This window comes from Panulirus ornatus, chromosome 53, assembly GCF_036320965.1.
Source record: "Panulirus ornatus isolate Po-2019 chromosome 53, ASM3632096v1, whole genome shotgun sequence".
NCBI lineage: Eukaryota > Metazoa > Arthropoda > Malacostraca > Decapoda > Palinuridae > Panulirus > Panulirus ornatus.
This window is the reverse complement of record NC_092276.1, coordinates 6,821,849-6,849,410: the sequence shown is the minus strand read 5'-3', so window position 1 is coordinate 6,849,410 and position 27,562 is coordinate 6,821,849. Positions and strand designations below refer to the sequence as shown.

General features: G+C 40.2%; 1 long non-coding RNA gene across 1 annotated transcript; it reads left to right on the top strand.

Annotated features, from left to right (window-relative positions):
• Window positions 1–1,373: 1,373 nt before the first annotated feature.
• Window positions 1,374–27,562, top strand: LOC139765207 (uncharacterized). Its single transcript, XR_011716605.1, has 2 exons — window positions 1,374–2,146; window positions 26,963–27,562. It is a non-coding gene; the product is annotated as an uncharacterized lncRNA (long non-coding RNA).

The following is a 27,562-nucleotide window of genomic DNA, read 5'->3' as shown; positions in this document are numbered from 1 at the left end:
GTGGATGTGTTGGAAATGAAATGTTTGAAGACAATATGGTGTGAGGTTGTTTGATCGAGAAAGTAATGAAAGGGTAAGAGAGATGTGTGGTAATAAAAAGACTGGTTGAGAGAACAGAAGTGGGTGTGTTGAAATGGTTTGGACACATGGAGAGAATGAGTGAGGAAAGATTGACCAAGAGGATATATGTGTTGGAGGTGGAGGGAACGAGGAGAAGTGGGAGACCAAATTGGAGGTGGAAAGATGGAGTGAAAAAGATTTGAGTGATCGGGGCCTGAACGTGCAGGAGGGTTAAGGAATAGAGTGAATTGGATCGATGTGGTATATCAGGGTCGACGTGCTGTCAATGGATTGAATCAGGGCATGTGAAGCGTCTGGGGTAAACCATGGAAAGGTCTGTGGGGCCTGGATGTGGAAAGGGAGCTGTGGTTTCGGGCATTATTACATGATAGCTGGAGACTGAGTGTGAGCGAATGGGGCCTTTGTTGTCTTTTCCTGCGCTGCCTCACGCACATGAGGGGGGAGGGGGATGTTATTCCGTGTGTGGCGGGGGTGGCGATGGGGGTGAGTAGGGACAGACAGTGTGAATTGTGTGCATGTGTGTATATATGTGTGTACGTTGGGATGTGTGGGTGTGTATGTTTGCGTGTGTGGACATGTGTGTGTGTGCATGTGTGTGGGGGTGGGTTGGGCCATTTCTTTTGTCTGTTTCCTTGTGCTACCTCACAGGCGCGGGAGACAGCGACAAAGCAAAATAATATAATAAATAATGGGCATTTATGTATATATATGTGTACATTAGTGGTTGGGCCATTCTTCGTGTGAGCGATTAAGTATATAAAAAAATGCATATATGTGCATGTTTGGGCATTTATGTATATATGTGTTTATATGACTGAATGTGTCATTCTTCATCTCCTTCCTGGTGATACCTCACTGACGTGGGAAACAGCGTTCAAATACAATAAATGAAAATAAAGCAAACAATTCTTTATTGAGTTAGGGATTAGCTTGTAGTTCTCATTTATTTAAAGTAAGTGGAATGGGCCTTTCTTAACATGGTGAGAGGACTTAAAAATTCTCATAACTGAAAATTCTGTAGTTATGAATATTTCTCATAAATGTAAATTCTGTAGTGTTTTAATATGGGACTGAACTATGGTAGTAATTTTAGTATGCCATATAAAACTTGGGCTTATGTTGTGCATTCTGTAAAACTTCCATTTGAGGAATTATTGCCCCTTGAAGGCAGTTTCTCCATTAAGGACTGCTTTTTTGATCAAATTAGGATCTGAATTGTAATAGAAAGAGAAGGCACTTTTGATATCTAAATTCCTTTGATGGTATTTTACTCTTTAAAATTTGAAGTTAACTCATCCACCTGCATTCACAATTATTCCAGGTCATGAAGTACATTCTCATGTTAATTGGCACATTAGAGTATTATATGAATATTAAAATGGTAACTCCAAAAACAATATAACATTCAGAATGCTTTAATTTGTTAATTTTAGTTTTTTGTTGAGTAAATGCAATTCAGTTTTTGGATTTTTAAAACAGTATTAAGAATCTTTTACAACCTCCTGTCTTCATATATATTCAGTTGAATGGAGGTTTTACTAAGAATTGTATAGTTAATGAATAGTTTTTTGTAGTAAATCTGTACAGAATAGAATCTTTGCTTATTGTAAACAGGCTTGATATTTTGTTTTAAGGGACTGTCATGTGTTATGATGCTTATGTACTATAGAGTCTAGACAAAGGAAATATCTTAAATGAGAAATGATATATTAATTGTATTGTTTAACCCTGTCTACTTGAGTAGATGGGGTTGCAAAACTCTAAGCAAAGATGTCTGAAAGACTTTTCTTACAAAGATAATGGCTTATGAATGGCATGGAGCTTTATAGCCATATCACTGTAATAACATATTATGCTTGGATCACCTCAACCACTCAAGTTAGTCTGTGGTACAGGAGGCAGTGCACCCTACTAGGAGCCTGACTAACATTAGCACCTCCACTTACCCTTAACAGACTCCCAAAATCCTAGGAGACAGTACAGGCTCCAATGGCAGCACAAAGCTAAGGATTTTCCGTAGGCCCTTCGGTTCCAGAAATTACAGTGTTCTGTCTGCATCATTAAGGTTTGTGTCCATGTAGTTGTTTGTGGCAGAGATTTACAAACTTTGCCTTTACAATGCATTCCAGTGAATAGTTTCCCCTAATCACTAAATACACCCCAATTATATATAAGAAAAAAATACTTTGTAGATTACACCTTATGATTCACCTTATTGCTGAAAAAGCTGTAAATATTAACATTATTATTTTAAAGCATGGCAAGTAGGGTTGCTATACATGTTTTGTAATATGTAACAAAAGTATGATTGAAGGCTTTTAATGTAAGTTGTTGATATATATTAGAATGCAGGTTGAGCATCCCTAATTCGAAATACTCCAAAATCCAAAACATTTTGAGCAGACATGATGTTACAAGAGGAAAATTCCATACCTAAACACATTATTTTTTCATTGTATTAATGGTATTTTATTATTTTTTTTTTTTTTTTTTTTTTTTTGCTTTGTCGCTGTCTCCCGCGTCTGCGAGGTAGCGCAAGGAAACAGACGAAAGAAATGGCCCAACCCAACCCCATACACATGTATATACATACGTCCACACACGCAAATATACATACCTACACAGCTTTCCATGGTTTACCCCAGACACTTTACATGCCCTGATTCAATCCATTGACAGCATGTCGACCCAGGTATACCACATCGATCCAATTCACTCTATTCCTTGCCCGCCTTTCACCCTCCTGCATGTTCAGGCCCCGATCACTCAAAATCTTTTTCACTCCATCTTTCCACCTCCAATTTGGTCTCCCACTTCTCCTCGTTCACTCCACCTCCGACACACATATCCTCTTGGTCAATCTTTCCTCACTCATTCTCTTCATGTGCCCAAACCATTTCAAAACACCCTCTTCTGCTCTCTCAACCACGCTCTTTTTATTTCCACACATCTCTCTTACCCTTACATTACTTACTCGATCAAACCACCTCACACCACATATTGTCCTCAAACATCTCATTTCCAACACATCCACCCTCCTCCGCACAAGTCTATCCATAGCCCACGCCTCGCAACCATGCAACACTGTTGGAACCACTATTCCTTCAAACATACCCATTTTTGCTTTCCGAGATAATGTTCTCGACTTCCAAACATTCTTCAAGGCTCCCGGATTTTCGCCCCCTCCCCCATCCTATGATTCATTTCCGCTTCCATGGTTCCATCTGCTGCCAGATCCACTCCCAGATATCTAAAACACTTTACTTCCTCCAGTTTTTCTCCATTCAAACTTATCTCCCAACTGACTTGACCCTCAACCCTACTGTACCTAATAACCTTGCTCTTATTCACATTTACTCTTAACTTTCTTCTTTCACACACTTTACCAAACTCAGTCACCAGCTTCTGCAGTTTCTCACATGAATCAGCCACCAGCGCTGTATCATCAGCGAACAACAACTGACTCACTTCCCAAGATCTCTCATCCCCAACAGACTGCATACTTGCCCCTCTTTCCAAAACTCTTGCATTCACCTCCCTAACAACCCAATGCATAAACAAATTAAACAACCATGGATACATCACACACCCCTACCGCAAACCTACATTCACTGAGAACCAATCGCTTTCCTCTCTTCCTACATAGATGTATATATATTTTCTTTCTTTCTTTCTTTCATACTATTCACCATTTCCCGCATTAGCAAGGTAGCGTTAAGAACAGAGGACTGGGCCTTTGAGGGAATATCCTCACCTGGCCCCCTTCACTGTTCCTTCTTTTGGAAAATTAAAAAAAAACGAAAGGGGAGGATTTCCAGCCCCCCGCTCCCTTCCCTTTTAGTCGCCTTCTACGACACGCAGGGAATACGTGGGAAGTATTCTTTCTCCCCTATCCCCAGGGATAATATATAAATGATATATTTATATATATAATATATATATATATATATATATATATATATATATATATATATATATAAAAGGGGGTGACTGTATTATTGACTGGTTGGCAAGGTTATTTAATGTATGTATGACTCATGGTGAGGTGCCTGAGGATTGGCGGAATGCGTGCATAGTGCCACTGTACAAAGGCAAAGGGGATAAGAGTGAGTGCTCAAATTACAGAGGAATAAGTTTGTTGAGTATTCCTGGTAAATTATATGGGAGGGTATTGATTGAGAGGGTGAAGGCATGTACAGAGCATCAGATTGGGGAAGAGCAGTGTGGTTTCAGAAGTGGTAGAGGATGTGTGGATCAGGTGTTTGCTTTGAAGAATGTATGTGAGATATACTTAGAAAAGCAAATGGATTTGTATGTAGCATTTATGGATCTGGAGAAAGCATATGATAGAGTTGATAGAGATGCTCTGTGGAAGGTATTAAGAATATATGGTGTGGGAGGCAAGTTGTTAGAAGCAGTGAAAAGTTTTTATCGAGGATGTAAGGCATGTGTACGTGTAAGAAGAGAGGAAAGTGATTGGTTCTCAGTGAATGTAGGTCTGCAGCAGGGGTGTGTGTGATGTCTCCATGGTTGTTTAATTTGTTTATGGATGGGGTTGTTAGGGAGGTGAATGCAAGAGTTTTGGAAAGAGGGGCAAGTATGAAGTCTGTTGGGGATGAGAGAGCTTGGGAAGTGAGTCAGTTGTTGTTCGCTGATGATACAGCGCTGGTGGCTGATTCATGTGAGAAACTGCAGAAGCTGGTGACTGAGTTTGGTAAAGTGTGTGAAAGAAGAAAGTTAAGAGTAAATGTGAATAAGAGCAAGGTTATTAGGTACAGTAGGGTTGAGGGTCAAGTCAATTGGGAGGTAAGTTTGAATGGAGAAAAACTGGAGGAAGTAAAGTGTTTTAGATATCTGGGAGTGGATCTGGCAGTGGATGGAACCATGGAAGCGGAAGTGGATCATAGGGTGGGGGAGGGGGTGAAAATTCTGGGAGCCTTGAAGAATGTGTGGAAGTCGAGAACATTATCTCGGAAAGCAAAAATGGGTATGTTTGAAGGAATAGTGGTTCCAACAATGTTGTATGGTTGCGAGGCGTGAGGCTATGGATAGAGTTGTGCGCAGGAGGATGGATGTGCTGGAAATGAGATGCTTGAGGACAATGTGTGGTGTGAGGTGTTTTGATCGAGTAAGTAATGTAAAGGTAAGAGAGATGTGTGAAAATAAAAAGAGCGTGGTTGAGAGAGCAGAAGAGGGTGTTTTGAAATGGTTTGGGCACATGGAGAGAATGAGTGAGGAAAGATTGACCAAGAGGATATATGTGTCGGAGGTGGAGGGAACGAGGAGAAGTGGGAAACCAAATTGGAGGTGGAAAGATGGAGTGAAAAAGATTTTGTGTGAATGGGGCCTGAACATGCAGGATGGTGAAAGGAGGGCAAGGAATAGAGTGAATTGGATCGATGTGGTATACCGGGGTTGACGTGCTGTCAGTGGATTGAATCAGGGCATGTGAAGCATCTGGGGTAAACAATGGAAAGCTGTGTAGGTATGTATATTTGCGTGTGTGGACGTATGTATATACATGTGTATGGGGGTGGGTTGGGCCATTTCTTTCGTCTGTTTCCTTGCGTTACCTCGCAAACGCGGGAGACAGCGAGAAAGCAAAAAAGAAAAAAATATATATATATATATATATATATATATATATATATATATATATATATATATATACATGTGTGTGGAAGTTGAGAACATTATCTCGGAAAGCAAAAATGGGTATGTTTGAAGGAATAGTGGTTCCAACAGTGTTGTGTGTATATATATTTTCATTTTTTACTTTGTCGCTGTCTCCCGCGTTTGCGAGGTAGCGCAAGGAAACAGACGAAAGAAATGGCCCAACCCACCCCCATACACATGTATATACATACGTCCACACACGCAAATATACATACCTACACAGCTTTCCATGGTTTACCCCAGACGCTTCACATTCCCTGATTTAATCCACTGACAGCATGTCAACCCCGGTATACCACATCGATCCAATTCACTCTATTCCTTGCCCTCCTTTCACCCTCCTGCATGTTCAGGCCCCGATCACACAAAATCTTTTTCACTCCATCTTTCCACCTCCAATTTGGTCTCCCACTTCTCCTCGTTCCCTTCACCTCCGACACATATATCCTCTTGGTCAATCTTTCCTCACTCATTCTCTCCATGTGCCCAAACCATTTCAAAACACCCTCTTCTGCTATCTCAACCAAGCTCTTTTTATTTCCACACATCTCTCTTACCTTTACGTTACTTACTCGATCAAACCACCTCACATTGTCCTCAAACATCTCATTTCCAGCACATCCATCCTCCTGCGCACAACTCTATCCATAGCCCATGCCTCGCAACCATACAACATTGTTGGAACCACTATTCCTTCAAACATACCCATTTTTGCTTTCCGAGATAATGTTCTCGACTTCCACACATTCTTCAAGGCTCCCAGAATTTTCGCCCCCTCCCCCACCCTATGATCCACTTCCGCCTCCATGGTTCCATCCGCTGCCAGATCCACTCCCAGATATCTAAAACACTTTACTTCCTCCAGTTTTTCTCCATTCAAACTTACCTCCCAATTGACTTGACCCTCAACCCTACTGTATATATATATATATATATATATATATATATATATATATATATATATATATATATATATTGGGAGGTAAGTTTGAATGGAGCAAAACTGGAGGAAGTAAAGTGTTTTAGATATCTGGGAGTGGATCTGGCAGCAGATGGAACCATGGAAGCGGAAGTGGATCATAGGGTGGGGGAGGGGGCGAAAATCCTGGGAGCCTTGAAGAATGTTTGGAAGTCGAGAACATTATCTCAGAAAGCAAAAATGGGTATGTTTGAAGGAATAGTGGTTCCAACAATGTTGTATGGTTGCGAGGCGTGGGCTATGGATAGAGTTGTGCGCAGGAGGATGAATGTGCTGGAAATGAGATGTTTGAGGACAATGTGTGGTGTGAGGTGGTTTGATCGAGTAAGTAACGTAAGGGTAAGACAGATGTGTGGAAATAAAAAGAGCGTGGTTGAGAGAGCAGAAGAGGGTGTTTTGAAATGGTTTGGGCACATGGAGAGAATGAGTGAGGAAAGATTGACCAAGAGGATATATGTGTCGGAGGTGGAGGGAACGAGGAGAAGTGGGAGACCAAATTGGAGGTGGAAAGATGGAGTGAAAAAGATTTTGTGTAATCGGGGCCTGAACATGCAGGAGGGTGAAAGGAGGGCAAGGAATAGAGTGAATTGGATCGATGTGGTATACCGGGGTTGACGTGCTGTTAGTGGATTGAATCAGGGCATGTGAAGTGTGTGGGGTAAACCATGGAAAGCTGTGTAGGTATGTATATTTGCGTGTGTGGACGTATGTATATACATGTGTATGGGGGTGGGTTGGGCCATTTCTTTCGTCTGTTTCCTTGCGCTACCTCGCAAACGCGGGAGACAGCAACAAAGCAAAAAAAAGAAAAAAAAATATATATATATATATATATGTGTGTGTGTGTGTGTGGAAGTCAAGAACATTATCTCGGAAAGCAAAAATGGGTATGTTTGAAGGAATAGTGGTTCCAACAGTGTTGTATGGTTGCGAGGTGTGGGCTATGGATAGAGTTGTGCGCAAGAGGGTGGATGTGCTGGAAATGAGATGTTTGAGGACAATGTGTGGTGTGAGGTGGTTTGATCGAGTAAGTAATGTAAGGGTAAGAGAGATGTGTGGAAATAAAAAGAGCGTGGTTGAGAGAGTAGAAGAGGGTGTTTTGAAATGGTTTGGGCACATGGAGAGAATGCGTGAGGAAAGATTGACCAAGAGGATATATGTGTCGGAGGTGGAGGGAACGAGGAGAAGTGGGAGACCAAATTGGAGGTGGAAAGATGGAGTGAAAAAGATTTTGAGTGATCGGGGCCTGAACATGCAGGAGGGTGAAAGGCAGGCAAGGAATAGAGTGAATTGGATCGATGTGGTATACCGGTGTTGACATGCAGTGGATTGAATCAGGGCATGTGAAGCGTCTGGGGTAAACCATGGAAAGCTGTGTGGGGCCTGGATGTGGAAAGGAAGCTGTGGTTTCGGGCATTATTGCATGACAGCTAGAGAATGAGTGTGAACGAATGAGGCCTTTGTTGTCTTTTCCTAGCGCTACCCCGCACACATGAGGGGGGAGGGGGATGGTATTCCATGTGTGGCGAGGTGGCGATGGGAATGAATAAAGGCAGACAGTGTGAATTGTGTGCATGGGTATATATGTATGTGTCTGTGTGTGTATATATATGTGTACATTGAGATGTATAGGTGTGTATATTTGCGTGTGTGGATGTGTGTGTATATACATGTGTATGGGGGTGGGTTGGGCCATTTCTTTCATCTGTTTCCTTGCGCTACCTCGCAAACGTGGGAGACAGCGACAAAGCAAAATTAAATAAATAAATATATATATATATATTATTTTTATTTTTTTTTTTATTATACTTTGTCGCTGTCTCCCGCGTTTGCGAGGTAGCGCAAGGAAACAGACGAAAGAAATGGCCCAACCCCCCCCCATACACATGTATATACATACGTCCACACACGCAAATATACATACCTACACAGCCTTCCACGGTTTACCCCAGACGCTTCACATGCCCTGCTTCAATCCACTGACAGCACGTCAACCCCGGTATACCACATCGATCCAATTCACTCTATTCCTTGCCCTCCTTTCACCCTCCTGCATGTTCAGGCCCCGATCACACAAAATCTTTTTCACTCCATCTTTCCACCTCCAATTTGGTCTCCCACTTCTCCTCGTTCCCTCCACCTCCGACACATGTATCCTCTTGGTCAATCTTTCCTCACTCATTGTCTCAATGTGCCCAAACCATTTCAAAACACCCTCTTCTGCTCTCTCAACCACGCTCTTTTTATTTCCACACATCTCTCTTACCCTTACGTTACTTACTCGATCAAACCACCTCACACCACACATTGTCCTCAAACATCTCATTTCCAGCACATCCATCCTCCTGCGCACAATTCTATCCATAGCCCACGCCTCGCAACCATACAACATTGTTGGAACCACTATTCCTTCAAACATACCCATTTTTGCTTTCCGAGATAATGTTCTCGACTTCCACACATTCTTCAAGGCTCCCAGGATTTTCGCCCCCTCCCCCACCCTATGATCCACTTCCGCTTCCATGGTTCCATCCGCTGCCAGATCCACTCCCAGATATCTAAAACACTTTACTTCCTCCAGTTTTGCTCCATTCAAACTTACCTCCCAATATATATATATATATATATATATATATATATATATATATATATATATATATATATACAGTAGGGTTGAGGGTCAAGTCAATTGGGAGGTAAGTTTGAAGGGTCAAGTCAATTGGGAGGTAAGTTTGAATGGAGAAAAACTGGAGGAAGTAAAGTGTTTTAGATATCTGGGAGTGGATCTGGCAGTGGATGGAACCATGGAAGTGGAAGTGGATCATAGGGTGGGGGAGGGGGCGAAAATTCTGGGAGCCTTGAAGAATGTGTGGAAGTCGAGAACATTATCTCGGAAAGCAAAAATGGGTATGTTTGAAGGAATAGTAGTTCCAACAATGTTGTATGGTTGCGAGGCGTGGGCTATGGGATAGAGTTGTGCGCAGGAGGATGGATGTGATGGAAATGAGATGTTTGAGGACAATGTGTGGTGTGAGGTGGTTTGATCGAGTAAGTAACGTAAAGGTAAGAGAGATGTGTGGAAATAAAAAAAGCGTGGTTGAGAGAGCAGAAGAGGGTGTTTTGAAATGGTTTGGGCACATGGAGAGAATGAGTGAGGAAAGATTGACCAAGAGGATATATGTGTCGGAGGTGGAGGGAACGAGGAGAAGTGGGAGACCAAATTGGAGGTGGAAAGATGGAGTGAAAAAGATTTTGTGTGATCAGGGCCTGAACATGCAGGAGGGTGAAAGGAGGGCAAGGAATAGAGTGAATTGGATCGATGTGGTATACAGGGGTTGACGTGCTGTCAGTGGATTGAATCAGGGCATGTGAAGTGTCTGGGGTAAACCATGGAAAGCTGTGTAGGTATGTATATTTGCGTGTGTGGACGTATGTATATACATGTGTATGGGGGTGGGTTGGGCCATTTCTTTCTTCTGTTTCCTTGCGCTACCTCGCAAATGCGGGAGACAGCGACAAAGCAAAAAAAAAATATATATATATATATATATATATATATATATATATATATATATATATATATATATATATATATATACATATATATATACATACATATATATATATATATATATATATATATATATATATATATATATATATATATATATATATATATATTTTTTTTTTTTTTTTTTTTTTTTAAGACTATTGGCCATTTCCCGCATTAGCGAGGTAGCGTTAAGAACAGAGGACTGGGCCTTTGAGGGAATATCCTCATATGGCCCCCTTCTCTGTTCCTTCTTTTGGAAAATTTAAAAAAAAATGAGAGGGGAGGATTTCCAGCCCCCCGCTCCCTTCCCTTTTAGTCGCCTTCTACGACATGCAGGGAATACGTGGGAAGTATTCTTTCTCCCCTATATATATTTATCTATTTATTCACTATATATTCATTATTTTATGATTGATCACCGTTTCCTGCGTCAGTGAGGTAATGCCAGGAAACATATGAAGAAAGCCACAACCATTCTCTAGCTGTCATGTGCAATGCATCAAAACCACAGCTCCCTATTGACATCCAGGCCCCACACACCTTTCCACGGTTCACCCCAGATGTTTCACATGCCTTGGTTCAGTCCACTGATGGCTCGTCAACCCTAGTATACCACAACGTTCCAATTCACTTTATTCCTTGCACGCCTTTCACCCTTATGCCCTGATTGCTCTAAATCTTTTTAACTCCATCCTTTCACCCCCAATTTTGTCTCCTGCTTCTCTGTGTTCCCTCCACCTCTATCTGTCTATACCTTTGATGCCACTTCCTTTGTGCCTCACCCACACATGGACTACTGGCTTTTTGTTTACAAACAGACAATCTTTCCTTGTTACACATAACACTTAACAACACCTAACTCACACAACTCATTCTTAACTCTAGATTTTCGTGCTGTGAGCACTATGTGCTAGCCCTGCCTTTTGGCAAAATGATAGAAGCAGTAGTAGATAGGAACATTTAGGCAGGAGCATTAGGTAAAAACATTAGGTAGTAGTAATAGGCAGGAGCATTAGGTAGTAGTAGTCAGTATGAATATTTGATAGGCACTTAAGGCTAAGGAGTGGCACTGCACTCCACTAGTTATCGAGACTCTGTTGCCGTGGCCATCCCCTTGAGGGAGTTCCAGTTGGATATATATATATATATATATATATTCCTATGAGTTCACGGGGAAAATGAAACACGAAAAGTTCCCAAGTGCACTTTCGTGTAATAATCACATCATCAGGGGAGACACAAGAAAGGAATATAACAGTCAGTTGATATACATCGAAGAGACGAAGCTAGGACGCCATTTGGTAAACATGTGATTGTCCAAAACATATGAGCGTTCATAAACTTGTCATTTTACAAATCTTATCAACAATAAAGTTATCTAATTTGTACAGACCATCACTAATATTAAGATTATAATTCTTTGTGTATTTAATAATAGAAGATTCAATGATATTTCTCTTGATAATAGAGTTAGAGTGAACAACTGAGATGGCGTTTCTCCAGTCAATACAATGATCATAGTTTTTAACATGATTAAACAAGGCATTTGATTCTTGTCCCATTCTTATACTACATTTATGTTGCTTAAGTCTAACAGAAAGATCCTTACCAGTCTGACCAACATAAAATTTATCAAAGTTTCCACAAGGAACTTTATAGATGCAACGAAGAGAATTTTCTGGTGAATTCCTGATTAAGATATTCTTTATAGTATTATTGTTGCTAAAGGCAACATTTACATTAAAGGATTTAATCAACATGGGAAGCAAAGTGAAATTATTATTAAAAGGGAGAACTGTAAGATTCTTGGTGTCAATGGGAGGTTTGGGCTCAACTCTGTAAAATGATTTCTTTGCTAACTTAAGGGATTTATCAATGAAAGATCTAGGGTACTTAAACTTAGATCCAATAGAATATATCTTCTCAAACTCATCATCAATAAACTCTGGACTGCAAATATGTAATGCCCTTAGGAACATAGATTGAAATGATGATAATTTAACTCTGTCATGTTGAGATGAGTAATAATGGATATATGAGCATACATTGGTGGGTTTTCTGTATATGCTAAACTTAAACTTGTTTCCTTGTCGATGGATCATGCAATCTAAAATATATATATATATATATATATATATATATATATATATATATATATATGGGGAGAAAGAATACTTCCCACGTATTCCCTGCGTGTCGTAGAAGGCGACTAAAAGGGAAGGGAGCGGGGGGCTGGAAATCCTCCCCTATTTTTTTTTTTTTTTTTTTTTTTTTTTTTTTTCCAAAAGAAGGAACAGAGAAGGGGGCCAGGTGAGGATATTCCCTCAAAGGCCCAGTCCTCTGTTCTTAACGCTACCTCGCTAATGCGGGAAATGGCGAATAGTATGAAAAAAAAAAAGAGATATATATATATATATATATATATATATATATATATATATATTTTTTTTTTTTTTTTTTTTTTATACTTTGTCGCTGTCTCCCGCGTTTGCGAGGTAGCGCAAGGAAACAGACGAAAGAAATGGCCCAACCCCCCCCCCCCCATACACATGTACATACACACGTCCACACACGCAGATATACATACCTACACAGCTTTCCATGGTTTACCCCAGACGCTTCACATGCCTTGATTCAATCCACTGACAGCACGTCAACCCCTGTATACCACATGACTCCAATTCACTCTATTCCTTGCCCTCCTTTCACCCTCCTGCATGTTCAGGCCCCGATCACACAAAATCTTTTTCACTCCAAAATTTTCGCCCCCTCCCCCACCCTATGATCCACTTCCGCTTCCATGGTTCCATCCGCTGACAGATCCACTCCCAGATATCTAAAACACTTCACTTCCTCCAGTTTTTCTCCATTCAAACTCACCTCCCAATTGACTTGACCCTCACCCCTACTGTACCTAATAACCTTGCTCTTATTCACATTTACTCTCAACTTTCTTCTTCCACACACTTTACCAAACTCAGTCACCAGCTTCTGCAGTTTCTCACATGAATCAGCCACCAGCGCTGTATCGTCAGCGAACAGCAACTGACTCACTTCCCAAGCTCTCTCATCCCCAACAGACTTCATACTTGCCCCTCTTTCCAGGACTCTTGCATTTACCTCCCTTACAACCCCATCCATAAACAAATTAAACAACCATGGAGACATCACACACCCCTGCCGCAAACCATATATATATATATATATATATATATATATATATATATATATATATATATATATATATATATTTTTTTTTCTCTTTTTTTTTTTTTGCCGCTGTCGCCCGCGTTTGCGAGGTAGCGCAAGGAAACAGACGAAAGAAATGGCCCAACCCACCCCCATACACATGTATATACATACGTCCACACATGCAAATATACATACCTACACAGCTTTCCATGGTTTACCCCAGACGCTTCACATGCCCTGATTCAATCCACTGACAGCACGTCAACCCCGGTATACCACATCGCTCCAATTCACTCTATTCCTTGCCCTCCTTTCACCCTCCTGCATGTTCAGGCCCCGATCACACAAAATCTTTTTCACTCCATCTTTCCACCTCCAATTTGGTCTCCCTCTTCTCCTCGTTCCCTCCACCTCCGACACATATATCCTCTTGGTCAATCTCTCCTCACTCATTCTCTCCATGTGCCCAAACCATTTCAAAACACCCTCTTCTGCTCTCTCAACCACGCTCTTTTTATTTCCACATATCTCTCTTACCCTTACGTTACTTACTCGATCAAACCACCTCACACCACACATTGTCCTCAAACATCTCATTTCCAGCACATCCATCCTCCTGCGCACATCTCTATCCATAGCCCACGCCTCGCAACCATACAACATTGTTGGAACCACTATTCCTTCAAACATACCCATTTTTGCTTTCCGAGACAATGTTCTCGACTTCCACACATTTTTCAAGGCTCCCAAAATTTTCGCCCCCTCCCCCACCCTATGATCCACTTCCGCTTCCATGGTTCCATCCGCTGCCAGATCCACTCCCAGATATCTAAAACACTTCACTTCCTCCAGTTTTTCTCCATTCAAACTCACCTCCTAATTGACGTGACCCTCAACCCTACTGTACCTAATAACCTTGCTCTTATTCACATTTACTCTTAACTTTCTTCTTTCACACACTTTACCAAACTCAGTCACCAGCTTCTGCAGTTTCTCACATGAATCAGCCACCAGCGCTGTATCATCAGCGAACAACAACTGACTCACTTCCCAAGCTCTCTCATCCCCAACAGACTTCATACTTGCCCCTCTTTCCAAAACTCTTGCATTCACCTCCCTAACAACCCCATCCATAAACAAATTAAACAACCATGGAGACATCACACACCCCTGCCGCAAACCTACATTCACTGAGAACCAATCACTTTCCTCTCTTCCTACACGTAAACATGCCTTACATCCTCGATAATAACTTTTCACTGCTTCTAACAACTTGCCTCCCACACCATATATTCTTAATACCTTCCACAGAGCATCTCTATCAACTCTATCATATGCCTTCTCCAGATCCATAAATGCTACATACAAATCCATTTGCTTTTCTAAGTATTTCTCACATACATTCTTCAAAGCAAACACCTGATCCACACATCCTCTACCACTTCTGAAACCACACTGCTCTTCCCCAATCTGATGCTCTGTACATGCCTTCACCCTCTCAATCAATACCCTCCCATATAATTTACCAGGAATACTCAACAAACTTATACCTCTGTAATTTGAGCACTCACTCTTATCCCCTTTGCCTTTGTACAATGGCACTATGCACGCATTCTGCCAGTCCTCAGGCACCTCACCATGAGTCATACATACATTAAATAACCTTACCAACCAGTCAACAATACAGTCACCCCCTTTTTTAATAAATTCCACTGCAATACCATCCAAACCTGCTGCCTTGCCGGCTTTCATCTTCGCAAAGCTTTTACTACTTCTTCTCTGTTTACCAAATCATTTTCCCTAACCCTCTCACTTTGCACACCACCTCGACCAAAACACCCTATATCTGCCACTCTATCATCAAACACATTCAACAAACCTTCAAAATACTCACTCCATCTCCTTCTCACATTACCACTACTTGTTATCACCTCCCCATTTGCGCCCTTCACTGAAGTTCCCATTTGCTCCCTTGTCTTACGCACTTTATTTACCTCCTTCCAGAACATCTTTTTATTCTCCCTAAAATTTAATGATACTCTCTCACCCCAACTCTCATTTGCCCTTTTTTTCACCTCTTGCACCTTTCTCTTGACCTCCTGTCTCTTTCTTTTATACATCTCCCACTCAATTGCATTTTTTCCCTGCAAAAATCGTCCAAATGCCTCTCTCTTCTCTTTCACTAATACTCTTACTTCTTCATCCCACCACTCACTACCCTTTCTAATCAACCCACCTCCCACTCTTCTCATGCCACAAGCATCTTTTGCGCAATCCATCACTGATTCCCTAAATACATCCCATTCCTCCCCCACTCCCTGGGGATAGGGGAGAAAGAATACTTCCCACGTATTCCCTGTGTGTCGTAGAAGGCAACTAAAAGGGCAGGGAGCGGGTGGCTGGAAATCCTTCCCCTCTTTTTTTTCCCAAAAAGAAGGAAGAGAGAAGGGGGCCAGGTGAGGATGTTCCCTCTGGGGCCCAGTCCTCTGTTCTTAACGCTGCCTCGCTAATGCGGGAAATGGCGAATAGTATAAAATATATATATATATATATATATATATATATATATATATATATATATATAATATATATATATATATATATATATATATATATATATATATATATATATATATATATATATATATAATATATATATATATATATATATATATATATATATATATATATATATATATATATATATATATATATATATATATAATATATATATATATATATATAATTTTTTTTTACAGTTCAGTACTTATGTGTGAATAGGTGTAGGAAAATGATTGCTTATCAGTAGCTTATAAATTCAGAATCAAGAATGAATGTGATGCTAAACAACCACAGATTGCCCACACAGGAAGTTGAGGTTGTGACACTAGCTTTCTGATGGTTGTGTTACACAAACTGTTTCATGCGCAAAATTATCAATTTTTTTTTTTTTTTTTTTTTTTTTTTTTTTTTTTTTTTTTTTTTTTTTTACTTTGTCGCTGTCTCCCGCGTTTGCGAGGTAGCAATATTGTATAAATTACCTTCAGGCTGGAAATCCTCCCCTCTTGTTTTTTTCAATTTTCCAAAAGAAGGAACAGAGAAGGGGGCCAGGTGAGGATATTCCCTCAAAGGCCCAGTCCTCTGTTCTTAACGCTACCTCGCTATCACGGGAAATGGCGAATAGTACGAAAGAAAAAGAAAGACCTTCAGGTCATGTATATAAGGTGTGTATGAAACATAAATGGATTTTGCATTTAGACTTGGGTCACATCCTCAAGATATCTCATTTATTTATTTTCTTTATTATACTTTGTCGCTGTCTCCCGCGTTTGCGAGGTAGCGCAAGGAAACAGACGAAAGAAATGGCCCAACCCCCCCCCATACACATGTATATACATACGTCCACACACGCAAATATACATACCTACACAGCTTTCCATGGTTTACCCCAGACACTTCACATGCCTTGATTCAATCCACTGACAGCACGTCAACCCCGGTATACCACATTGCTCCAATTCACTCTATTCCTTGCCCTCCTTTCACCCTCCTGCATGTTCAGGCCCCGATCACACAAAATCTTTTTCACTCCATCTTTCCACCTCCAATTTGGTCTCCCTCTTCTCCTCGTTCCCTCCACCTCCGACACATATATCCTCTTGGTCAATCTTTCCTCACTCATTCTCTCCATGTGCCCAAACCACTTCAAAACACCCTCTTCTGCTCTCTCAACCACGCTCTTTTTATTTCCACATATCTCTCTTACCCTTACGTTACTCACTCGATCAACCACCTCACACCACACATTGTCCTCAAACATCTCATTTCCAGCACATCCATCCTCCTGAGCACAACTCTATCCATAGCCCACGCCTCGCAACCATACAACATTGTTGGAACCACTATTCCTTCAAACATACCCATTTTTGCTTTCCGAGATAATGTTCTCGACTTCCACACACTCTTCAAGGCCTCCAGAATTTTCGCCCCCTCCCCCACCCTATGATCCGCTTCCGCTTCCATGGTTCCATCTGCTGCCAGATCCTCTCCCAGATATCTAAAACACTTCACTTCCTCCAGTTTTTCTCCATTCAAACTCACCTCCCAATTGACTTGACCCTCAACCCTACTGTACCTAATAACCTTGCTCTTATTCACATTTACTCTTAACTTTCTTCTTCCACACACTTTACCAAACTCAGTCACCAGCCTCTGCAGTTTCTCACATGAATCAGCCACCAGCGCTGTATCATCAGCGAACAACAACTGACTCACTTCCCAAGCTCTCTCATCCCCAACAGACTTCATACTTGCCCCTCTTTCCAAAACTCTTGCATTTACCTCCCTAACAACCCCATCCATAAACAAATTAAACAACCATGGAGACATCACACACCCCTGCCGCAAACCTACATTCACTGAGAACCAATCACTTTCCTCTCTTCCTACACGTACACATGCCTTACATCCTCGATAAAAACTTTTCACTGCTTCTAACAACTTTCCTCCCACACCATATATTCTTAATACCTTCCACAGAGCATCTCTATCAACTCTATCATATGCCTTCTCCAGATCCATAAATGCTACATACAAATCCATTTGCTTTTCTAAGTATTTCTCACATACATTCTTCAAAGCAAACACCTGATCCACACATCCTCTACCACTTCTGAAACCATACTGCTCTTCCCCAATCTGATGCTCTGTACATGCCTTCACCCTCTCAATCAATACCCTCCCATATAATTTACCAGGAATACTCAACAAACTTATACCTCTGTAATTTGAGCACTCACTCTTATCCCCTTTGCCTTTGTACAATGGCGCTATGCATGCATCTCATTACGTATACAAATATTCCAAAATTCAAAAAAATCCAAAATCTGAAACACTTCTGGTCCCAGGCATTTCAGATAAGGGATACTCAACCTGTATTACCTTTTGTGGGGCAGTGCAAAGGTAGTTACTGTGAACTGAAATTTGATATATTCTTTTTCTAATATATCTTCTATATATGGCAAGGTAATTGCCTTCTATACTATATGTAACTAACCACCATTATCTTGAATTTTGAGTAGGGTAGCCCTTGGAGTCACCCATCCATAGAATTACTGCACAGAGAATATCATTAATACTAACTTGTTGCACAATAACACTTTGTAATGCAGTACTCTACTAATGATTCTCCCTTTTCCATTATGCTCTCTGATTTTATTCATAAGATACTAATTCAGTTTGCTGTAGAAATTTAGCCTTAGCATTCTATTGTTACTTTAATAATCATCTCATTGCTTCTTGGTTCTGTAGACCTTAAATTCTCCCTTCATTGGTAAATCTCTCAGCAGAATGTATTGTGTTAGCCTTGCTTACCTTAAATTTTTCTGATATTTTTTTTTTTTTCTTAGTAAAGTGGTACTCAAATATTTATCATTTTAAGTTCATACTTACCTGTTTAGTCAAGCTAATTTCATCACTTTCTTCTCTGAAACATTTCTGCTTCTTGTCATGTATTTATATTTAGTGTTTTCTTTTTGAATGATGTAGTTAGTAGGCAGCCAACGTACAGGGAGGTATATTACCAGTACAACCTACCTGTGTAGTGAGCCTGCACTTCACTGGTTGCCAAGTTGCACTCTTCTGACCCAGATAGCTGTCTTTTCTTTCTATGTCACCAATGTGTGGACTACTGGCATTTTGTGCAGAAGCATACAATCTCAGCTTGTCACACACATAAATTAAACAGCTCATTCTTTGTGACTACATTTTCCTGCAACAAGCACTATGTGTTAGCCCCTGCCTTTTAGCAAAATGGTAGGAGCAATAGAATATAGGAATATTAGCTTTGAGGCTTTGCAAACACTGAACTAGAGTTTCTCTTTGCCAGTGACCTATTCAGAGTGAGGCACTAAAGGCTAAGAAGTGGCAATGGAGTTCATTAGTTATGGAGACTGTTGCCTTGGTCACCCCCTTCAGAGTGCTCCAGGAGGGAACAGACATGAGAAATACAAACTTTTTGAATGTTTCCAAATATTGTTGTACGTGCATTCAGCATTTTCTTTTATTTTCTGTCATACTTCATAAATGTCTTACCATGCTTTAAGATATAACCCAACTGTTCATTGTTTTATGTATGCAGTTAAACAGGTATTACGTCCATTCCTTTATTATAATAAAAATATTGGTTAACTGAGCTTTAATTCAGAGATTATGAATCTTCTTACAATTTATGTTGGCCAGATACAAGATATATATTTGGCTACCTGTATATCTAGCTAAACATATCTGACACTCATTTTCTCTGGGAACTCCCATTAAATGAGTGGCCATGGCAAAAGAATATCCACTTATCCATCCTTACATGCCTACCTCAAATACAGCATTCCACATATTATTCCGCCATTTCTCTCCCTCCCTCCAGTACTCTTTCTCTCAATATCTCCATATCACAGGCGGTCTTCCTCTCGCACCTACCCTTTTTATCATACACTCTCCTTGTAAACTCCCCATCTTGCATTCTTTCCGTATGCCCAAACCACTTCAAAGAATAGCATGTTACTGTCTACCACTCCACAGTTCATTCCCATGCATTCCCTGCCATACCAAAACTCTCATACATCCCCTCATTTCTTTCTTCTTTCCATTTAGCCACACCACATACTCTTCTCAAATAGCTCATTTCCACAGGCTGAATTCTTGACCTCTGCAACTTGTTCCACATCCATGTTTTGGTCAGGTTTGGGATGACTCTGCTGTCCCTTAATTCTTTCTTAACTTCTTTATGTTTACACCTCTACCACTCATTATTCTGTCAAGGAACCCAATGACTTATCTACCCAGTACTGCTCTTTCCCTTATCTCTCCTTCCATATCACAAAATTTACCCAAGATAGCTCACGGATACTTAAATTCTGTCACTTCTCCCAGTCTCTCTCCCCTATATCTATAATACAGCTCAGTATACTTTCTTCTCTCACTCAGTTGGGCTTTGCAAAATCTATACTTTCCCTAAATCTAAACTTTCCCTCTGCTTCGTTTCAAACATCATGACTTTACTTTTGCTAGGAATGACCTTCCATTGCCCATGCTTACATACATCATGAAACACAACATTCTGCAACTCCTCTTCACTTAGCAAATAACCCATCATCTGCAAACAGGCTTGTCACTAGCCACCATGCTCCATCTCTGCACCCCATTTTCCTAGTTTTGCTTTCCTCTCTCATATCACTCCATCCATATATATGTAAAAAAAGCCACAGTGACATCACAGAGCCTCCTTCCAAAACATTTTTTTATTCTCCCAAATGTTTAATGATATTCTCTCACCCCAGCTCTCATTTGTCCTCTTTTTCAACCCTTGTACCTTTCTCTTGACCTCCTGCCACTTTCTTTTATACATCTTCCAGTCATTTGCACTCCTTCTTTGTAAGTATCATCCAAACACCTCTCTTTTCTCTTTCACTATCAACTTCTTCATCCCACCACTCACTACCCTTTCTAATCTGCCCCCCTTCCACCTTTCTCATGCCACATGCATCTTTTGCACATGCCATCACTGCTTCCCTAAGTACACCCCATTCCTCACCCACTCCCCTCACATCATTTGCTCTCACCTTTTGCCATTCTATACTCAATCTCTCCTGGTACTTCCTCACACATCTCCTTTTTAAGTTCACTTACTCTCACGACTCTCTTCTTCCCATCATTTTCTTTTTTGAAAACCTCTACAATTCTTCACCTTTGCCTCCAAAAGATAGTGATCAGACATCCTTCCAGCTGCCCCTCTCAGCACATTAACATCCAAAAGTCTCTCTTTTACATGCCTATCAATTAACAAGTAATCCAATAATGCTCTTTGACTATCTCTCTTACTCACATACATATACTTATGGATATCTCTCTTTTTAAACCAGGAAAAATAATAGCTTTCACCCAATCCTGAGGCACAACCTTCTGCTTCCATGTTAATTTACATATCTGATGCATCTACTCTATCATGTTCTTTCCTCCATACTTCAACATTTTAACCTTAATCCTATCCACTTCAGGTGCCTTTCCTACTTTCAACCCCATTATTGCCATTTGGACTTCCCTTCTTGCTATAATCCTGTGCACTTGTATCCTCTTCCTTCCATTCTCTGTACCCATGCCCATACTTCCTTTCACTTCCTCTTTTATTTCAGCTATTCCCATTCCTTATTTTTCACATTTACAATTCCACTCTTACATCCTTCTCTTTCCTTTTCCACCTTACTTCCAATACAATTTGTTATTTTCCCTAAACTTTTCACGTAACTTTCTTTCGAAACTTCATCCACTCTTTATTTGCTTTCCTATTTAGCTTCTTAACACTCTTATTTATTTATCATTTATTTTGCTTTGTCGCTGTCTCCCGCATTAGCAAGGTAGCGCATGGAAACAGATAAAAGAATGGCCTAACCCACCTACATACACATGTATATACATACACGTCCACCCACACAAATATACATACCTATACATCTCAGCGTATACATATATATACACACACAGACATATACATATATACACATGTACATAATTCATACTGTCTGCCCTTATTAATTCCAATCGCCACCCCACCACACATGAAATAACAACCCCCACCCCCCTCATGTGTGCGAGGTAGCGCTAGGAAAAGACAATAAAGGCCACATTCGTTCACACTCAGTCTCTAGCTGTCATGTAATAATGCACCAAAACCACAGCTCCCTTTCCACATCCAGGCCCCACACAACTTTCCATGATTTACCCAGACGCTTCACATGCCCTGGTTCAATCCATTGACAGCACTTCGGCCCCGGTATACCACATCGTTCCAATTCACTCTATTCCTTGCACGCCTTTCACCCTCCTGCATGTTCAGGCCCCAATCACTCAAAATCTTTTTCACTCCAATCCAGGTTTCTTTCTTCAAACATACTACCTGTCTCTCCTTTTTTCTCATCTTGGTTATGTCCACACACATTTAGACACCCCAATCTGAGCGTTCGAGGGGGATGAGCACTCTCCGCCTGACTCCTTCTTCTGTTTCCCCTTTTAGAAAGTTAAAAATACAAGGAGGGGAGGGTTTCTAGCCCCCGCTCCCGTCACCTTTAGTTGCCTTCTATGACACGTGAGGAATGCGTGGGAAGTATTCTTTCTCCCCTATCCCCAGGGATATTCTGCTTACACACATTATATTCTTCCCTCTTTTGCTGAGCTTCCACTGGTACATTCCTTTCAAGCCATCTACCTTTTGCCTTTTTATTCTCTTCCATAGTATTTCTAATCTCATCCGTCCCTCCATTTATTTCCACTTTTATTTTTGTATCTCACAGCCTTATATCCAGTACTAATTCCACAATCTTTAACAATCTTCTTCTAAACATTTTAAACCCCTCAGTCGCACATGACTGCTTCCCTACATTTACTACATTTTCATATATACTTTCTGTAACACTTCTTTCATGTTCCCTTTCATTCTTTCTGATTCATCTTCTCGTTTGCCAACATTTTTTACTCTCTTTTCTTCCATACAGCATACCTCCTTTTCTCTTTGATCCTCACCTCCACAAAACTGCAAAATGGTCAGAATCTCCTGAGATTCCTCTCACAGCTCTTGTACAAACCATTCATCCACTGCCACAGTCAATCAAATCCCTTTTGTTCTCTTCCGTCATTTTTCATCCACATATATGTGGATCATTTTGTGCTGAATAAAGAACGTGAATTAAAAAGTGAATGAAGGTAGATATGAATGGCAGTAGAGGGTATATGTGGTATTCAGTGTTATGAATGGAAATGGTGGACAATTTGTGGAGTTGTATACTGAAAAAAGGGCTGGTGATTGGAAATATGGATACATATGTGAGTAGCAGAGATGGCCCGTGGGCATTATTGGATTACATATTAATGAAAAGGTGTATAAAAGAAAGACTATGGATGTAAATGCGCAGAGAGGGTCAGCTGATGGGATGTCTGATTACTGTCTTGCGGATTTGAAGAAGTTTTCAAAAAAGTGGAAATACTATTAGGGAGAAAAGACTGGTAAGAGTATTAGAGCTTAGAAGAGAGACTTGTGTAAAGAAATACTAGGACATATTGAGTGTAGAATGGCAAAAGATGAGGGTAAATGAAGCAAGGTTAGTGGGGGAGAAATGGGAGGTATTTAGAGGAGTGGAGGCATGTGCAAGAGATGCACTTGGCATGCAAAAGGTGGAAGGGGGGGCAGATTAGAAAGGGTTAGTGAAAGAGAAATGAGTCATTTCGGCAGTGGGAAGGAGTTCAAATAATTGGGGGAGTATATGAGAAAGTGGCAGGAGGTCAAGAAGAAGGTGCAGGAGTTGAAATAATGGGAATTGGGTGAGTCACTGAGTATCAGTAATCTTTAGGGAAAATAAGATGTTTTGAAAGAAGGTAAATAATGTGCAAAAGACAAGAAAACATATGGTAACATCGGTGCTGCCTCACTGTTATGGGAAATGGCAATCAAGTATGAAAAAAAATCAGTGGTTTCAAGCAACAGAATGTTCATGAACAAACTTTTTAAGATGTCTGAGCAAACCATAAATAATTTATCATTACTTGTGAAGTGTAACATATGAAAACTGATACGAATTGGGATTTGTGAAATCATCATAAGTTTAGTGGTAAGAAGATAGAAACAAGGAACTTTGAAAGGTTATAGGCTGATGTATAATGTGTGGCATGAATAGGAAGGGAAAGGGCATGGTAATTCTTGATAAATCATGCTATGTTAATAAGGCTACAAACAAACTTTTCTGATGTTTCCAAGTTTAAAGTTTCCACAACTATCATTAAATCTGTCAACTAATTAGATCAGATTAACTGATTTTTTTATATAATTAAATAAGATTATTATGAAAAGTTATTCTTTATATACTAAGCTGTTTGCAACAGGATGCTCATCAGATATTCTGTATTATATGATGAATATTCATAAGACTGGTGTTCCCATTCATCCTGTTTCTCTTTCCATTTATCATTTGCTCTCATTTTCAGCTTGCATTCCTTTCTTGTACATTCCACCACTTTCTTTTGTCCTCATTCCCTTCACTCACACTCCTTCCCAGCAGATTCTGTCCATGCATCTTCTTTCTATATCTCATTAATGATTTAACTCCCTGATTCCACTACTTAGTGCTCTTTTAGGCATTACTGGCTCTGCCTGCTAGAGGTTATAAGTGAAGTTACCTTTGACATGGTTTTATCACTGGGAGTACAGTCTCATCAAAGAACTTCTCTTCCTCCAAAGGAGTCTTCATTTCCTTGCTACTGAAGTAGAACAGGATTCTTTACGAAGGTCATGGATAACACCATGACTCACAGAAATTGGTTCTGGGGTAATTAGAAATAAATAAAAAAGAAAAGAACTTATAAACTGGCAATCATCCTTCCACATGCCAAAGATGTTAGCCACACACTTGATCACTTCATCCTTAACCTTCCATTATTTTGTCTTTCACCCCTTGCCTCTTTTCACTCAGTTTTGGTATCTCTACACACAGGCAACATTTCAAAGCTCATTTTCTTCTCATCAAATGTGTTATTTACTCTTTTCCTAAACCCAGGACCAATGTTCATGTTCACCTCAACCCAAAAATTATAAAACATTCCACCTGCTGTGCCACTCAGCACATTCTTATCCAACAACCTCTCCTTTGCACAGCTGTCATTTAGCACATCCTCCATTAATGTTCATTGACACTCAACCCCCTTTATCCAGATATGCATATTTTCATGAACCATATATTTCTAATCAACTTTCTTCCTTATGTACACTTTTCAAGCTTTTCCCGAAACCATTTCTGCTAACCTCAGGGAAACCATTTCCACCAAATATACCCTTAATTGCCACATCATCCACCCTTGCATTTAGATCTCGTAGCACTAATATTTGATCCTCTGAATCAGAACTACCAAAAAACTCTCACTCTGTTCCTTCCAAAATGCATTTCTTTCTTTCTTTCATGACACTTCCTGGTGATGAATATCAGTCTTATAATATTTGGTTACTGAGTTTGGTGTGAAAGGAGAAAGTTGAGAGTAAATGTGAATCAGAGCAAGGTTAGTAGGTTCAGTAGGGTTGAGGGACAAGTTAATTGGGAGAAAGAATACTTCCCACGTATTAGGGGAGAAAGAATACTTCCCACGTATTCCCTGCGTGTCGTAGAAGGCGACTAAAAGGGGAGGGAGCGGGGGGCTGGAAATCCTCCCCTCTCTTTTTTTTTTTTTTTTTTTTTAATTTTCCAAAAGAAGGAACAGAGAATTGGGCCAGGTGAGGGTATTCCCTCAAAGGCCCAGTCCTCTGTTCTTAACGCTACCTCGCTAATGCAGGAAATGGCGAATAGTTTGAAAGAAAGAAGTTTGAATGGAGAAAAACTGGAGGAAGTGAAGTGTTTTAAGTATCTGGGAGTGGACTTAGCAGCAGATGGAACCATGGAAGTGGAAGTGAATCACAAGGTGGGGAGGGGGCTAAGGTTCTGGGAGTGTTGAAGAATGTGTGGAAGGTGAGAACACTCTCTTGGAGAGCAGAAATGGGTATGTTTGAAGGAATAGTGGTTCTAACAATATTATTTGGTTGCGAGGCACGGGCTATAGATAGGGTTGTACAGAGGAGGGTGGGTGTGTTGGAAATAGTATGTTTGAGGACAATATGTGGTGTGAGGTAGTTTGATTAAGTGATGAAAGGGTAAGAGAGATGTGTGGTAATAAAAAGAGTGTAGTTAAGTAGAAGAGGGTGTGGTGAAGTGGTTTGGACAAATGGAGAGAATGATTGAAGAACGGCTAATAAAGAGGATATGTGTTAGAGTTGGAGGGAACAAGGAGAAGCAGGAGACCAAACTGGAGGTGGAAGAATGGAGTGAAAAAGATTTTGTGTGAGTGGGGCCTAAACATGCAGGAGTGTGAAGGGCTTGCAAGGAAAAGAGTGAATTGGAACGATGTGGTGTATTGGAGTCGATGTGCTGTCATAAACTTCATGTTATAAAATTACAGCTACATAATTTTCAGAGGTTTAATTATGATATTTAGTTGATTATTACTCTGAACTCTGTTTCCTGTGGGTTGGGGTGGCAGCAGGGAGTGGTGAAAGTGAGCTAGTATGAATATGTACTTATATATATGTTTATTATCCCTGGGGATAGGGGAGAAAGAATACTTCTCACGTATTCCCTGCATGTCGTAGAAGGCGATTAAAAGGGAAGGGAGCGGGGGGCTGGAAATCCTCCCCGCTCGTTTTTTAATTTTCCAAAAGAAGGAACAGAGAAGGGAGCCAAGTGAGGATATTCCCTGAAAGGCTCAGTCTTCTGTTCTTAACGCTACCTCGCCAACACGGGAAATGGCGAATAGTATGAAAAAAAAAAAAAAATAATAATATTTTGTATGTAAAGTGTCTAATGTATCTCTCAATCTTTAATTTTTCCTTGAGCTTTAATAACGTGAGGGTATCTTTTTAGGTCTCAAGAAAATCCAAACGACCTGAACGACTCCTCAACCGCATCAATCGGACACTCAAACCCTGCAATCACTGAAAAACTAAGAGGGAGGAGATAGAAAAGTATTTTCTGCAATTATTTGTAAATTCTGAGTCACACTTTGTGGAATCTGAATACAAATGGTGTAATGCAGTTTCCCCTGTATCAATTATTTTAGATTCCTTTTTATGTCTTCCAGAGTTCTTTTTGATGTGGAATGCACATATATTTCTATTTATCAAGCTTTATAAGAGTAATCACTAATACAAAAATTGTAATATGTAGAATATTCTTTTATTCTGGTAGTTTTATATCAATAGTTACAAAAAGATTAGCAGTTTCTGCAAACTAATGAGGGGCTTTTCATACTAATTCAAATACTTTAGAGCTCCTTATCCTCCACAAAGCCATATTTGCCATGTTGGGTAATAACCTTACTGTGGACCTCATTTGCTGCTTAATGTACTGTAAACCTAAGCTGGTTCAAAATTTTAAAAGTAGTATTTCTTTATCTGGATGAACATCATAGACGAAAGTATTAATCTAACATGAGGAAATGACAGTTAAGTATGAAAAATGTTA